Source organism: Mixophyes fleayi, chromosome 11 (genome assembly GCF_038048845.1).
Source record: "Mixophyes fleayi isolate aMixFle1 chromosome 11, aMixFle1.hap1, whole genome shotgun sequence".
NCBI lineage: Eukaryota > Metazoa > Chordata > Amphibia > Anura > Limnodynastidae > Mixophyes > Mixophyes fleayi.
The window spans coordinates 17,490,797-17,506,218 of NC_134412.1; positions in this window are offsets into that span (position 1 = coordinate 17,490,797).

Consider the following 15,422-nt stretch of genomic DNA (forward strand, 5'->3'; position numbering starts at 1 on the left):
ATCTATTTATCCCAGATCTATCTATCTCAGATATATCCATCTACTATATCCCACATCTATCCATCTATCTCCGATCTATCTAAAATCTATCCATCTACTATCTCCCATATCTATCTATCTATCCATCCATCTACCTCAGATATATCCATCTACTATCGCCCATATCTATCTATCTATCCATCCATCTCAGATCTATCCTATCTAGATATCCGAGATCTATTTACTATCTCCCATATCTATTATCTACCTACTTATCTCCCATATCTATCCATCTATCTCAGATCTATCCATCTACTATCGCCCATATCTATCTATCTATCCATCCATCCATCCCAGATCTATCCTATCTAGATATCCGAGATCTATTTACTATCTCCCATATCTATTATCTACCTACTTATCTCCCATATCTATCCATCTATCTCAGATCTATCCATCTACTATCTCCCATATCTATCCATCCATCTATCTAATCTATATATCTATCTCAGATCTATCCTATCTATCTCCTATCTCATATCTATCCTTCTCCCATATCTATCTATCTATCTAGCCTATCTATATATCCATCTCAGATCTATCCTATCTATCTCCTATCTCATATCTATCCTTCTCCCATATTAATCTAATCTAATCATCAATATATCTACCTATCCCAGATCTATCCTATCTAGATATCTATATATCTATCTGAGATCTGTCTACTATCTCCCATATCTATCTGTCTCAGATCTAGACTCTCATATCATCAGCTATTTAAATAGCACCACTAATTCCGCAGCGCTGTACAGATCTATCTTTCTAGTTGAAAACAATAAAGAAGTAGATTTTGAATACCATGGTGAAATTTATTTGACCATGTTATGAAATAAATGTATTTAGTGTATCAACAATGTAACATGAGGCCTATTCTTGTAATGTAGCAACTGGTGAAGGCTATTTGGTTAATATGTGTTATAATCTTTATTAAATATGGAGTTATTAGTGTAATTTGGGGTTGATGAGGCCTATTAATTTATTGTAGGGGCTAATAATGCAATGTTGGTTCTCTGTATTAAATGTGCGGGTATTGATTTAATGTCGGGGCTGGTTGGGGAGAGGGGGGGCTAGAGTGTTTACTTGTTGCTCAGTATTCCAGGATGTAACTACCAACATTCCACATTCTGGCCAGTAGCAACAGCGTTTAAGACGTCAACAGCAGCCACAGGTTGTCTAACAGGTAGAAGAGAGCAGCATAATCTGCCAATTGTCCTAATTCTGTTGGGAGTTTCAAAAACTGTTGTGATACAGTTTGGATTTTGACAGGAAGTTTATCCAGCTTCACGCTGCTCAACCTGTCCACCCATATAATTATTATTCATTATAATTAGGGACCATCAACTACTATACACATTTATTCATTCATGTATTCATTTATCGATGATGATTGATTGTTTTCAGGTCATAAATCAAATCACATGTAATTAGTTCACAGGTCTCATATGAATTTGTTTTTTAATTAAGAAATCTAGTTTGGCACTTTGGAGTAAAAAATACATTTATGGCAGGTTGGATTAGTAAATAATGTGGGTAAATATTTATATAATCATATAAAACAACAAGTCTAATGAAACATTGATCTAACATGCTTTATATCATCATACAGAATATTTTAAATATTCTTACCGCCTATAGGGGATGTCCAAAACTGACAATGGTACAAAAGAATGTTCTCATTGAGGAGTTCAAATATTTATATCCGTTCTACATACTTAAATGCACCGAGAACATTATCTATCAGAATTAATCATAATTGCTTTCCGTACATATGTAGAATTTAGTCATATGTAATTATTTGAATCTAATTAAGGATTTACCCAGATTTGTACAAGATGTGAGTAGCATGACTAACATCTCTCAGCTGATAAGATTGGTAATAGACAGGGAACTGGACTTTGTTTAATAGTCATGATAAGGCGAGCAAGATATATATATTTATTCTAGAATTTAGCACTTTCAGTTTGAAAATAAAAATCATTACTGTCTTTAAGCAACTTAGGGGTATATTTACTAAACTGTGGGTTTGAAAACGTGGAGATGTTGCCTATAGCAACCAATCAGATTCTAGCTGTCATTTTGTAGAATGTACTAAATAAATGACAGCTAGAATCTGATTGGTTGCTATAGGCAACATCTCCACTTTTTCAAACCCGCAGTTTAGTAAATCTAGCCCTCAGTGTTAGTGTTGCAGTATGATGGGAAATAATTATGCTATAAATATCTGATGTGTATAATCATAACAACAATACAAATGTAGCTTAGCCCAAGAGAAAAAGGATCCATTGTAACCGTGCAATTAGAACGGGATTAAGCACAAGAGAGTCAGAAAGAATCTTATGAAAAGGTAACAATATAAAAATGTATTAATTCTAATAAACATAACCATTCTAAACATGATTATGGATTTATCCTGTGTGATCAAGGTGTTTAATAATTACATGTGATTTAACGATTTAGATGTGAGGCATACTAACTATCCCAGCATATAAAAGACGAAATTGTATAACATTTATTAGAAACAGATATAAAAACTGTACCCTTTTTTCTTACTTTTCACATTTCTAATATTAATTGATATTTTGCTAACTAAGAACAAAGTTTGGCTTAGTGGTTAGCACTTCTGCCTCACAGCACTAGGGTCACGAGTTCAATTCCCGACCATGGCCTTATCTGTGTGGAGTTTGTATGTTCTCCCTGTGTTTGCGTGGGTTTCCTCCGGGTGCTCCGGTTTTCTCCCCCACTCCAAAAATATACTGGTAGGTTAATTGACTGCTATCAAATTAACCCTAGTCTCTTTATGTGTGTGTATGTACGTTAGTGGATTTAGACTGTAAGCTCCAATGAGGCAGGGACTGATGTGAGAGAGTTCTCTGTACAACGCTGCGGAATTAGTGGCGCTATATAAATAGCTGATGGATATAATGAATTGTAATAAAAACGTAAAGAATAAATATGAATCCTTAAATGACTTTCTGCTGACCCTTCGAAACGCGTCAAGAAAAATACTACAAGACAAGAACCTCTGACCTCTCAGACGCTAGTCACTGTGGCGCAGCAAGTTAAGATATATGGGGTCATTTCATAATGGGGTTTATTGTATTATGTTGGGAACAGTGGATATGTCGGCATTATGGCCCAACAGTCTGAATGTCGACATGTCCTTTGCCGATAGATCGTACCCAACACCATGAATACCTTGGGCAGGCGAGTGTTGGTTTAATCTATTGCTCCGTGTCGATTTATCATCTGCTCAGCATATACAAAATTAAATCTAGTTCAGGCTATGCGTTCAGAAATGTAATTCTGTAATTGGCATTTTTCAGTCTTGGTCTTGGGCATTATTTCTGGGTTAATTACAACTTGGTGAGAGTGACGTTGGCAACGTGGCGGAGCTGTTGTATTGCTTGGTTGGGCAGAGTTCACCCAATAAATTGTTAATCCCCGAGCTAGAGAAGCTGGAGGACATACAGGGCACTTTATTGAGGTTAGCTTGTTGCTTAAGCTTAATGTCAGCGGGATTGTCAGTTTCATTCCTATTTCCGTGGACACAAACATAATCCCACATCCCACCACTCCATACAGCACAATAAACATTCTACTCTGCAGTTGTCACTGAGCGTATCATAAAAACAGATATTCGTACCAGACTCAGGATACAGAACAGGAGAAGTGAGATTGTGCAGCCCTCCATACAGACACAATACGAACATATATTTAGAACTCCAAAATGTAAAGAGCAAGAGAACTGGTTCTGTGCAGGTGACCATACACCTAGAATAGATGTTAGTATTGCTGCCTCATAGCATGGTTTTGATTCTGATCAGGGGCCTATGTGTGTGTAGTTTGTATGCTCTCCCTGTCATTACTTGGGTTTCCTTCTGGTTCTCTTCAACAGTCCGAAAGGTTAATTGACTGCTGACTAAAACGGACCCCAATATGTTTGTGTGTCTGGTGTGTGACTGATTAAAGAGTATTAGTATAAACACCAATTAAATTGGGGGGAGATGTGTTGGCGATGTCCATTAGCACAGATGTAGCTATGTGATCGGACCAGGAGATGTAGGTGATATCATCTCCAACTAGTTTTTGGATGAGTGAAGAGCTGATAAAAATATATCTATTCTAATGTAGGTTTTGTGGTGGCCAAATGATTGAAAATAATTCATAGCTGTGCCATGTTTAAAACACCAAGAAGCATAGAGGTCTCACCCAAGGATCACGTGGCCCTCCGTCACCTTCGGAAGCTCATCAACCCCCCCCCCCCTCCCTAGAAGAATGGATTGCGTTGGTAGCATAAACTGAAGTCAGAGTTAGAGCGGCATGCAGATGGGTGTCTACAACTATATTGAACCTCTATTTTGGGTAAGAGAAAGCTTTAGATTTGTGAATGATAGATTATCATGGATAGGTATCACCATAACTCTGCAATTGCGAAAAAAAAAGATTGGGTGTACCCCCTGTCTTTTAGTGATTAGTGCAAAGATATATTGTTCTCTTGCATGAGAACAATATCAGCATGTTCCGTTTTGAAAACTATCAACTTTTTCTTGGGGGCTTGCAGGGATAGACATCTGCTGATGGTGAAGGAGGTAGATAGAAGTGCACTTACTTAGATTAAGTTGTCTGTTCGGTTCAAGATCCCTGGCTCCCCTAGTGCTGGACTGGATGACATGGAGGGAAAGGGTGAATATACTAATCGGTCCAATACCTACTAGTACTGGCATGACAAGGTATCATCATCATTTATTTATATAGCACCACTAATTCCGCAGCGCTGTACAGAGAACTCACTCACATCAGTCCCTGCCCCATTGGGGCTTACAGTCTAAATTCCCTAACACACTCACACACACACACACACTAGGATCAATTTTTTTTAGCAGCCAATTAACCTCCCAGTATGTTTTTTTGGAGTGTGGGAGGAAACTGGAGCACCTGGAGGAAACCCACGCAAACACAGGGAGAACATACAGACTCCTCACAGATAAGGCCATGGTCGGGAATTGAACTCATGACCCCAGTGCTGTAAGGCAGAAGTGCTAAACACTGAGCCACCGTGCTGCCCAGACCAGATTCACCAATATTAACAGAACTCATTGTTAAATCTTTACATATCAATTTATCTCAAAAGCGATTTTTTAAAAAGACAGCATCCACTTAACCATCCAGTTTCATCGTCACTAAAAGCAAATTAATACATAAAATTCTTTATTCCTATTAGTACGACTAAATATCATTTATTGTGAATGGAGTTTTCTTTGTCCGTGTGTAATTGATAACTATTAACATGTATTTTTTTTTTATATGGGGAATCGTTAATGAACTATAATGACTGCAGGAAGTTTCAGTATGTGTCTGGAGATGAGTGAATTTGGCATACTATTCTGGGCCACGGAATCCTTTGATTGATTTGCAATGTGGTCGGAAATTCGCAATGGATGGAATGCAATCTCTCACATCAAAAACATTCTTCCCGTATGATGATGATGCAATTGTGCAATGTTTCACCTGTACACAGGTAGTGTTACAGTTGTCACTCACAGTGCCGTTTAATTACACACTAAAAATAAAAGACTGTTTTGCAATGTAAATGTACATTATTGCAGGTGTTCTCAGTTTACGTAATGTCAACGTAACACCACAGGTTGTCTGGGGTGAGGGAAATATTTGACCTCAGTATATTATCTTCTTAACGGAGATTGTCATTGCAGAAAGCTTTACTATGGTAATTTGGTTTAACAATATCCTTTGCTTGCAATTATACTTTATGTATATTGCATCAATATATTATGCAGCACTGTAAAGAGAATATATAACACATCAGCCCTGGCCCCGATGGAGCTTAATGTCTAACTTCCGTAAAAATCACACACGCTAGGGTTAATTCCGTCAGAAGTCAATTTATGGCCTGTGACAGGAAGTCAGAGCACCTGGAGGAAACCCACACAAACACGGGGACAACACACAAACACAGATGGTTCTCTAGTCGGAATAGAACCCACAGACCCAGCGTTGTGCCACCTAAATATTATATTGTGCCACTCTACTACCACACAATATAGGGTTTATACTTAGTGGGAACTTTACTCAATAAATATTTTATCGCGAAGAAAGCATAAAACGACAATTGTGAACTGATCAACAGCATAAGGTTGTCCTGGACCTGTGAACCCCACCAGGGCACCCCCCTCCTGGGCATGCCAATTTGTAAAACTCAGTATGGCTCATCTAGTAAGATCTCTTCACGCCAATAGGTCAGAAGTGGAAGAGAGAAAAGCAGGATAAAATAGCAATGTATCTTCTATGACAGAGGTATTGTTTAAACAGATCAAATTAGAGATGCTCAGGCTCCGTTCCTCGAGAACCGAATACACACACTAACTTAGGGGATCCGAGTACAGAGCCGAGCTGGCTTGGTACTGTCGCGCGCCCATGGAACTGAAATCAAGGTAAAAGCCCTCCCTGCCTTAAATACTGTAACTAGCCAATCAGGGCTTTGCCCTGTAAACATCCCCAGGACTGTTTAATTAATTAATGGGATGAATAATTAGCCTGCAGGCTGGAGACGCATGCCTGGCTGCCCTGAGTTGCAGGAGCGCGAGCGCTGTTATTTCGGCGTCCGGCCATTGCCCTGTACCATGTATTTGTGCATAATTGTTGCTGAATTCTGACATGAAAAACGATCTATTTGCAGCAGTGCATAAGTGTGTAGCATAGATTAAAAATGTTTTATAAACAAATTCAACCGCCATGAGTTTTAGTATTTTCTCCAAATCTATAGTATGTCAGGCATGGGATTGTAGATATATCACAAAACCATCACACCAAAATCCCACTGTAGTTGCCTAAATGCTGCCTGCCTTGCAGGCTTCCTGTGTGGAAGATTGGAAGTGTGCAAGGAGGTATTTTAGCCATAGATTTCTATGAGGCTTGTTGCCCCAACTCTTGTCCTGAGTCTGCTTCCAATCCCCCTCACCCCACAATGTATGAGGGGCAGTATGTTAGAAGGAAAGAACAATCACTCAGTTGACCAGAGCAGTGATTCTCTCCTCCGACACTGTACCAGTGATTATAGTGGCTGACTACACACCCTCTGGCTGCTGGCCACACACACCCTCTGGCTGCGGGCCACACAACCCCTCTGGCTGCGGGCCACACACCGCCTCTGGCTGCGGGCCACACCCCTACAGCAGCACTATTTCATGAGTCTCTACCATTGCATACCCCCATCATCATCATCATCCATTCTATTTAAATAGCGCCACTAAATCCGCAGCGCTGTACAGAGAACTCAGTCACATCAGTCCCTGCCCAATTGGAGCTTACAGTCTAAATTCCCCAAAATACACATACACACACACACACACACACACACACACACACAGACAGACTAAGGGCAATTTAATAGCAGCCAATTAACCTACCAGTATGTTTTTGGAGTGTGGGAAGAAACCAGAGCACCCGGAGGAAACTCATGCAAACACGGGGAGAACATACAAGCTCCACACAGATAAGGCCATGGTGGGCCCACCCCCAGTGGGCCCTTTATCCCCCAGTCTGACCCTGAAGTTGATGTACCAAAAATCAGGCTCACATTTTGCGACTCAAGACCAACTTCTCAGTGCATCATTCTTTGCCTCACCTAGCTTGTACTATGCTATCCCTAACATTAATAAATACAGACTGGACACTGAACACACACTTTAGGTTTGCACTGGTGCCCGTACCAGGCCCACCCAGCACACTTTGAGGTGCATGTCTACTTTCTTCTTCGGTCTTTGGAGACAATTTTGAAAACTAGAAGTGTGTCTAGGTTTGTAAGCGGGCAAAAAAACTTCTGAAGCATGAGGAGACGTCAGGACTGGCATTAATTGCATGCAGCGTTTTTAGAGGACATGAACATTTAATTATTACATGAGCTTCTGACATATTCAATAAAAAATATAGTATAGTTAAAATAAACTATCATTTTTAATATAGTATGTGCAATTTGTGTTTTTTTTTTTTATAGGGCTTTAATCATTTGCAAATTACTTGTTTACCTGTGTGCTTTGCTTTCACCTGTCACATTGATTGACAATGTGCATTCTTAAAAGGCTACTTGTAGTTACACGTTTAATTTGAGGCTATTAAAATAGTTCACTTAATGCTGGTAATTAAATGACTCAATAAACCAATATGACTGGAAGGTAAACAGGCAAACTAGGCCATTGTGTAAGGTGGCGGCATTTTAGGGGAAAGCAGTAGAAAGTACATGCAAATCTCTGGTATGTTACGTAACTTAATGTGTTTTTATTGTGTCTATATAATTGCGTTTACTGAATGTATCAGTTTATTAAATACTATTATAAATTTCAAACGGCTTAAAGTCGAAAGGAGATCGCAAAACAACTCTAAGGACTAGATTTACTAAGCTGCGGGTTTGAAAAAGTGGGGATGTTGCCTATAGCAACCAATCAGATTCTACCTTTCATTTATTTAGTACCTTCTACAAAATGACAGCTAGAATCTGATTGGTTGCTATAGGCAACATCCCCACTTTTTCAAACCCGCAGCTTAGTAAATCTAGCCCTAAATGGTAACCACGGTCTATATAATTGGGAATATTTATGAAAACTGGTGCTGTGACCCATAGTACAGTAAAGAATAACATTATCTGAGATCAGGATGAAGTCTCACATCTTTACTTTGGATGCCAAAACCCTCTGAAGAAGACATCTAACTGAAGAATTGTCTTATGGCATTAAGACATTTTAAAGATATATGGATCAGTTAACTCCTTGCTGTGGCATATAAGGATAATAGAGGTAGCCATTGGAATTCTGTGACCATACACAAGTGCACGTCACAAATCTCTAAGGTGACTTCCAAGTTGTAAAACTAATAATTAAATACCTGTTTGGACCACTACTGGGTATATCGCGGGTGGTTTAAACTGTGGCTGTTGTAACTTAAATAGAGAGTAAAGAATGAAACCGCGTAGTTGTTGTAAACACATTGGACCTGATTCATTAAGGAAAGTAAAGCAAAAAAAAATGAGTAACTTTGCACCTTGGCAAAACCATGTTGCATTGGAGGGGGAACTAAATATAAAATGATGGGACAGATTTATGGTTGGGGTAGGGCATGTCCTAGATCAACTTGATACATGAACTGAATACAAAGACCATTACATATACAGGCAACATAGTAATGCAGATCAAATTATCTATGGGACAGTGAGTGAGAGTGAGGTAGGTCTAAGCTTAAGAAAGCAGGGCCAGGGAAGCAGGCCAAGAGGTACAGACTACTGCAACCTTCTCCTTACTGGCTTCCCTCGCTCTCCTTCAATCTGTACTTAACGCAGCCACTTAGCTCATATTCCTTTTTTGATGCTCCTCTTCTGTCACCCCCCCCCTCTACCAAGCCCTTCACTGGCTCCCCTTCCCCTATAGGATCCTGTTCAAGCTCCTCACACTCACATTCAAGGCCCTCGCCAACTCCACTGATCCCTACATCTCCAAACTCATCTCTATTCATGCTCCATCCCGCCCTCTGTGATCGGCCAATGACCGTCGTCTCTCTTCCCCCCTGCTTACCTCCTCCCACGCACGTATCCAAGACTTCTCCTGTGCTGCCCCCCTCCACTGGAACCAGCTCCCCGCTCCATCAGAACATCCCCCAATTTGTCCAGCTTCAAAAACACACCTTTTCTTAAAAGCCTTCCAGTCTCCCACTTAACTACCCACCTTGTCGTTCTCCCCCTCCCCCTCTTCCCCCTTCCCTGACTCAGCCTCCGTTCTCCCCATTTCTTCCTCTCACCCTTGTGTCTCTCTGTCTGTCCCCCCCTCCCCTTAGATTGTACGCTCCTTCGAGCAGGGCCACCTCTCCTCCTGTTCTCCACCACTTCTAACTCTGCTCTCCAGCTACTCAGCCTCCTCCTTGAGGATCTTCTGCCCTTCGACCCCTCTTGCTACTCTGGTTACCCCTCTGTGGCTCTCACCGGTCATCTGCGCCATCCCTCTTTGGCTCAGTCTTCCAGGGCGTATGCAGACTATCCCTTTCCCCCACCCCCTCTAGCTGTGTTTTGAGCTTCCTGAGTTACTGTGCTACTTCTTAACTGTACCATGCTGTCTCACCCTGTACTGTGATACTGTCTGTCCTTGTACGGCGCTACGGATACCTTGTGGCGCCCTATAAATAAAAAAATAATAATAAATAATAATAATAATAATAAATAATAATAATAATAATAATAATAATAATAATACAGACAGTGATGGAATATTAGAAGGAGAACACAAGGAAAGAGGACCCTGCTCGTGAGAGCGTATATCCTAAAGGAAAGGGGGAGACACAAATAGGATGGTACTAACTGGGGGAGAGAGCAGGGACAAGGGAGTTAGGAGGAGGACTGATAGACTTGAATAAAGAAACGAGTCTTAAAGGCACATTTGCAGCCTTTGAGAGTAGAGACTAACCTGATGGAGCATGAGAGATCATTCCACAGCTGGGTAGCAGCAAAGTCCTGAAGGTGGGATTGGGAAGAGGTGATCAGTGAAGTAGTGAGGCGGTGGTCATTGGCAGAGCGGAGGGGGGCGGCGAGGAGAGTAGGTAGAGGTGAGGTTGGAGATGTAGGGGGCGGGGGGGGTGATTGAGAGGTTTGAAGGTGAGGAAAAACAATTGTAGTCGTTGAATGGGAAAGTGTGTGTGGCTACTGTAGGGCAGGAGTATAATCAGTCTCCAATATTAAAGTTACCAGTGGGGAATGGCAGTTCTGTACAACCGTTGGCTTGGTTAGAATGTTGAGAGACTGTCATAAAACATGAACTAGTCTTTGTTAGAAATCCCAAGATAATCCGCTGCTGGCAACCGTATTTTACCATTTACATCAACTGAACTTCCTACCTCTTATGATGGGGGGGGGGGGGGGGCCTCTCGCGATAGTCTGTGATTTGTTCCCAGTGTTTGCTGAAGCTGTGGTGGCAACCTCTGCCGACAAGGGGGCCATGAAAATCACCAAAAGAGGAACAGAGACGGCAAAAGCAATGGCAGTTGTTACCCTTGGTCCAGCAGCTTATCCGAGTAGAGTAGATCTTCAGAACAGCCCTATCCATGACTACACTCCGCAATACTACTCTGCATTCTCCACCACCTTCAATAAACATTTAGCTATTTTACGTTTGAGAATATGATTATAAAGGAGGTAGGGCACAGAGCTGATGTAAAGTGTATCTAATAGCATCTCTGTTACACTCTGAAATCACTAATCACCAAAGATAAAGATCTATTTCACAGTTGTTTATGCAATTGTCCACACCACTTATGTTCTATACCCATCTTGCCGGTGCTATTTCTTGATTCTGTTAAATACATAGGAATTTTAATAGCATCCAATTAATATATATTGCCAATGACTTAATGAAACAGTTATTCATAAACAGATTTTAATGTTCTATAAATGTTATGCATGTAATATATATATATATATAACAGCCAGTGTCCTTGAGTTAGTCTTTCAATAGACTATTTTCTGTTACGGAGCAGACAGTACACAATACCATCAAGCATTAGACCTGGCTATATTTGCATTATATGTACTGTGGTTTTTTTACCCTTTGTCCAGCAAAAGGAATGATAGAGATCAACGTTCCAAGCCTGGGTGAGGAGGACAACTAGAGAGACGTTTGACAACAGGACCACAGAGTTCTCTGGAAGGGGGTAAACTCAACACTCAATTCGGATTGTTCAATAACCGATTGGCATCATTTTCTGCACCAGCAGTACTGTGAGTATGGAGACTGTTTATCAGCATGCAGATAGGAGCAAGTTAAACTTTAACGTCCTGAAAGAGCAACCTTTATTTAAAGTTTGGAACTCTTTGTGGGAACAGTGTGAAGAAGCTAATGAAATACTTCAGAGTCTGAAAGGGTGCTTTGCCAAACCCAATAAAAGCATTTATAACGTAATGAAAATGTTGGCTGTGTTTCAGACTGAAGTTAAAAGGAGATCTGTAGAAACAGGATATTCAGATAGTCGAATACCTGGAGAAGACATGTGCGAGTGCTGTGGGTCCAGCAATACTAAACAAAAGCTTCTGAAGGTAAATTATGAGAGAAGAGGTGAAATGATTGAATATCTGCTGTCACAATCGGTGGCTCCAGTAGAGGTGGACGATTGGAAGCACCCTACTGGCCAGTCTCACCAATATAACGAAGATTTAGATGAGGAAGAGCCAGGTTGCCGGAAGGGGAATAGTTTTAGACCAATGTCGACAATTTTCCCCCAAGAAGAAAGATATACCCAGAAAAAACAAACACAATTCAAAGAGAAAACAACTAAGACACTAATAAAATTGTTATCGAACTTCACAAAATATGACCCCTGCAAAGACCCCTTAACCAATATGTCTGTGTTTGAAAATGAATGCTCCCAACATAACTTGGGTCCACGGGAGTCGTGCTTGATGATGAAATTGTGGTTGCCATCTCATATGTCTGTTCGTTTAGCATCTCCTGTAGCTACTCCAGCTTGTGGACCACAGTTTTGGTCTAATGATGACCACTGGGGTGATACTTTGGACCGTCTTAAAGCCCTCACCTGTCTTGTCACTGGAGAAGAGGATTTGGGGTTTCATATACTCGAAGACCTAAAGTTTACGCCCCAGGATGACCCATGGGTATTCGCATGGAAATTTGAGCAAGCGTATCGGCTGTTGATGGGAGTAAAGAATGCGGATCCCCCTCCGGCAATGTTAAAGGCACTTGTAAATAAATTCACATCTTTGGACTGTGCCACACACATAGCAGCCTGCCAGCAAAAAACTGTAAGTGGCATTGTGAAGATCGTGGACAGATATCTGAGAGTGCAAGAGCTAAAGAAAACACGGATGGGGAGATATCAATTCAGTCCTTGTATCAGTGATGACGGTCCTGAAAATCTGCAAGTTGAGAAGTTGAGTAGTCAGCGACTGAAAGACCAACAGGTCGAGAGCTTGATTAAGGACAACCCCACAGCTTATACCTCCACATTCTCCAAAATGGCCACTACACAAACGAAAAAGATATGATTATTCTAAAATATATATATATATATATATATATATATATATATATATATATATATATATATATATATATATATATATATTTTTTTTTTTTTTGGATGTATGAGCTCTGTTTCATATAAAGACCCACTTTGCACCCCCCCACACACACCAGTTTGTCAGTATCCGTCCATCACTGTTCTATTCACACATGGAGATGCAGAATTTGAATGAGCTGGAATACTCTGTTCTGTCGTTAACATTGTAAAGTTCTTTGGCTACTTCATCTCCTGCCAGTCCACATTTTGAAGAGTTGCTCCGATCCTAGTCAAATGTACGGTACCTAAAAGAAGCAATTGGATAACTAAAGTTGCACTTAGTTTATTGATTTCACACATGGTGGGCAGCTTTGTTTAGCACCCTGGGGTTGTCAGTCCACCTCTTTTTGCATCAAAATGATTGATCTCTGTTGTATTTCCGCTCATATGTTCTCACAGTGCATTGTATAAAGACAACCTGTAGCCCTCTGTGACACTTTTCTATTTCAATGGTACCATACAACCTACCAGCATACTGTGCTAATCATTTGTTGCAGTGTTCCGATATCTTTTGCATAATTCATCTCCATTGCCTCTGGTTTTGAATGCAAAGTACACCGAGCATAGAGATTCAGAAGTGGTCACATTTTTAAATGGCATGATCATTTTAAGTTAAAAAATGTTTGATTACATCAATAGTTCAATAATTCTTTACTAAAATGTAGTTGTTTATTTTTTTGTTTTATCTGGACAAATAGCATCCAAGGGGTAGGGTTATCAAACATTCTAAAGGGGTTCTAAACATTCTATGGGAGGTGTTGCCCACAGCAACCAATCATATTCCAGCTATCATTTTAATGACGGAAAAGCATCGCCATTTGTTGGTGGTTTGCCGTCATTTTTTAAATTTTATTGAAGACAAACCCCAATGGGCTTTGTCTTTAATAAGATTGCAATTTTAAAAAATGACAGCAATATGTTGAGAATTGGTGGCTTGTTGGCACCGCCTCTTAGTAAATATATATCCCCTGGTGTGCATTAAGAGTAATGCTTTCTCAGTTCTGACAGATGTATGTCTCTATCTATCAGTTCCTTACATTATGGCATATAAAGCAATTTCTATTTTAGATATCCAAATATATATTTCATAGACAATTTTTAGATAGATGAATCTTTGAAGTTCTAAATGAATGGGTTGTTGCCACTGCCATTTAAAAAACTAAGAGAGTGTTCATACTGAAGACCAGGGGGTATATTTACTAAACTGCGGGTTTGAAAAAGTGGAGATGTTGCCTATAGCAACCAATCAGATTCTAGCTTTCATTTATTTAGTACATTCTGCAAAATGACAGCTAGAATCTGATTGGTTGCTATAAGCAACATCTCCTCTTTTTCAAACCCGCAGTTTAGTAAATATACCCCCAAGTGTGTGTTAGACATACTTAATTTGGGAAGTGGGGGTTTTCACAATGTAAGCTATCGTCTATGTAATAAATAACACGTGTGAGCCTGGATGGATGGCGTGTGAGGAGCTGGACATTTTGTGTAAGATGTAAGACATGAGACATCTGGTAATGGTATATATATGTTTATAACTATACTAACACATCACTTATACATAAACAGGAACTTTTGACATATGTATAGTCACTGCGAGCTATACATCTGTTTTTCTTATACTGAACTTAAAATTAAACTAAACAAGAGATAAACAAGTTGTGGGTAAGGGCAGGTAAAGACCTTTTATATCCATTTATCTTCCAGGAATGTTGTGTGATGACAATACAAAGAGCACTCTCAGAGGAACACCAAATATGAAAGATCTCTACTTTAATATTAATTTGATGGGAAGAGGTGGGGGCGTAGAAAATAAGACACATAGAAAGACGAGAGGTAAAGACATGGACTGGGGTGGAAAGTTTTTCTATTGCTGTAGTCCCTACATCGGTCAAATAAAAACTACTTCTACTAAACATACAAAGCCATTAACAAGAGCGCACCAACATTCCTCACTGACCCTCAGCACTGCCCAAGATCCGCTCCTCTCCTCCACACATATTACCGGCTCCCCTCAGTGGCGGATCCAGGGGGGGTGATCGGAGCATTCGCTCCCTCCCTAGCATCAGAAAGCCTAACTTTAAAATAGGTCCCAGCCGCCGATCAAAATGGGAGGGGCGGGGCCAACCGCGAGCGGAAGGCAGGGGTAAACGCAGGCCAGCCAATCAGAGTAAAGGAGGTGCGTGATTATGCAAAATTGCCCCCCCTAAACATAAAGTCTAGGTCCGCCCCTGGCTTCCATTCATGATTGCGGGACTTTTTAG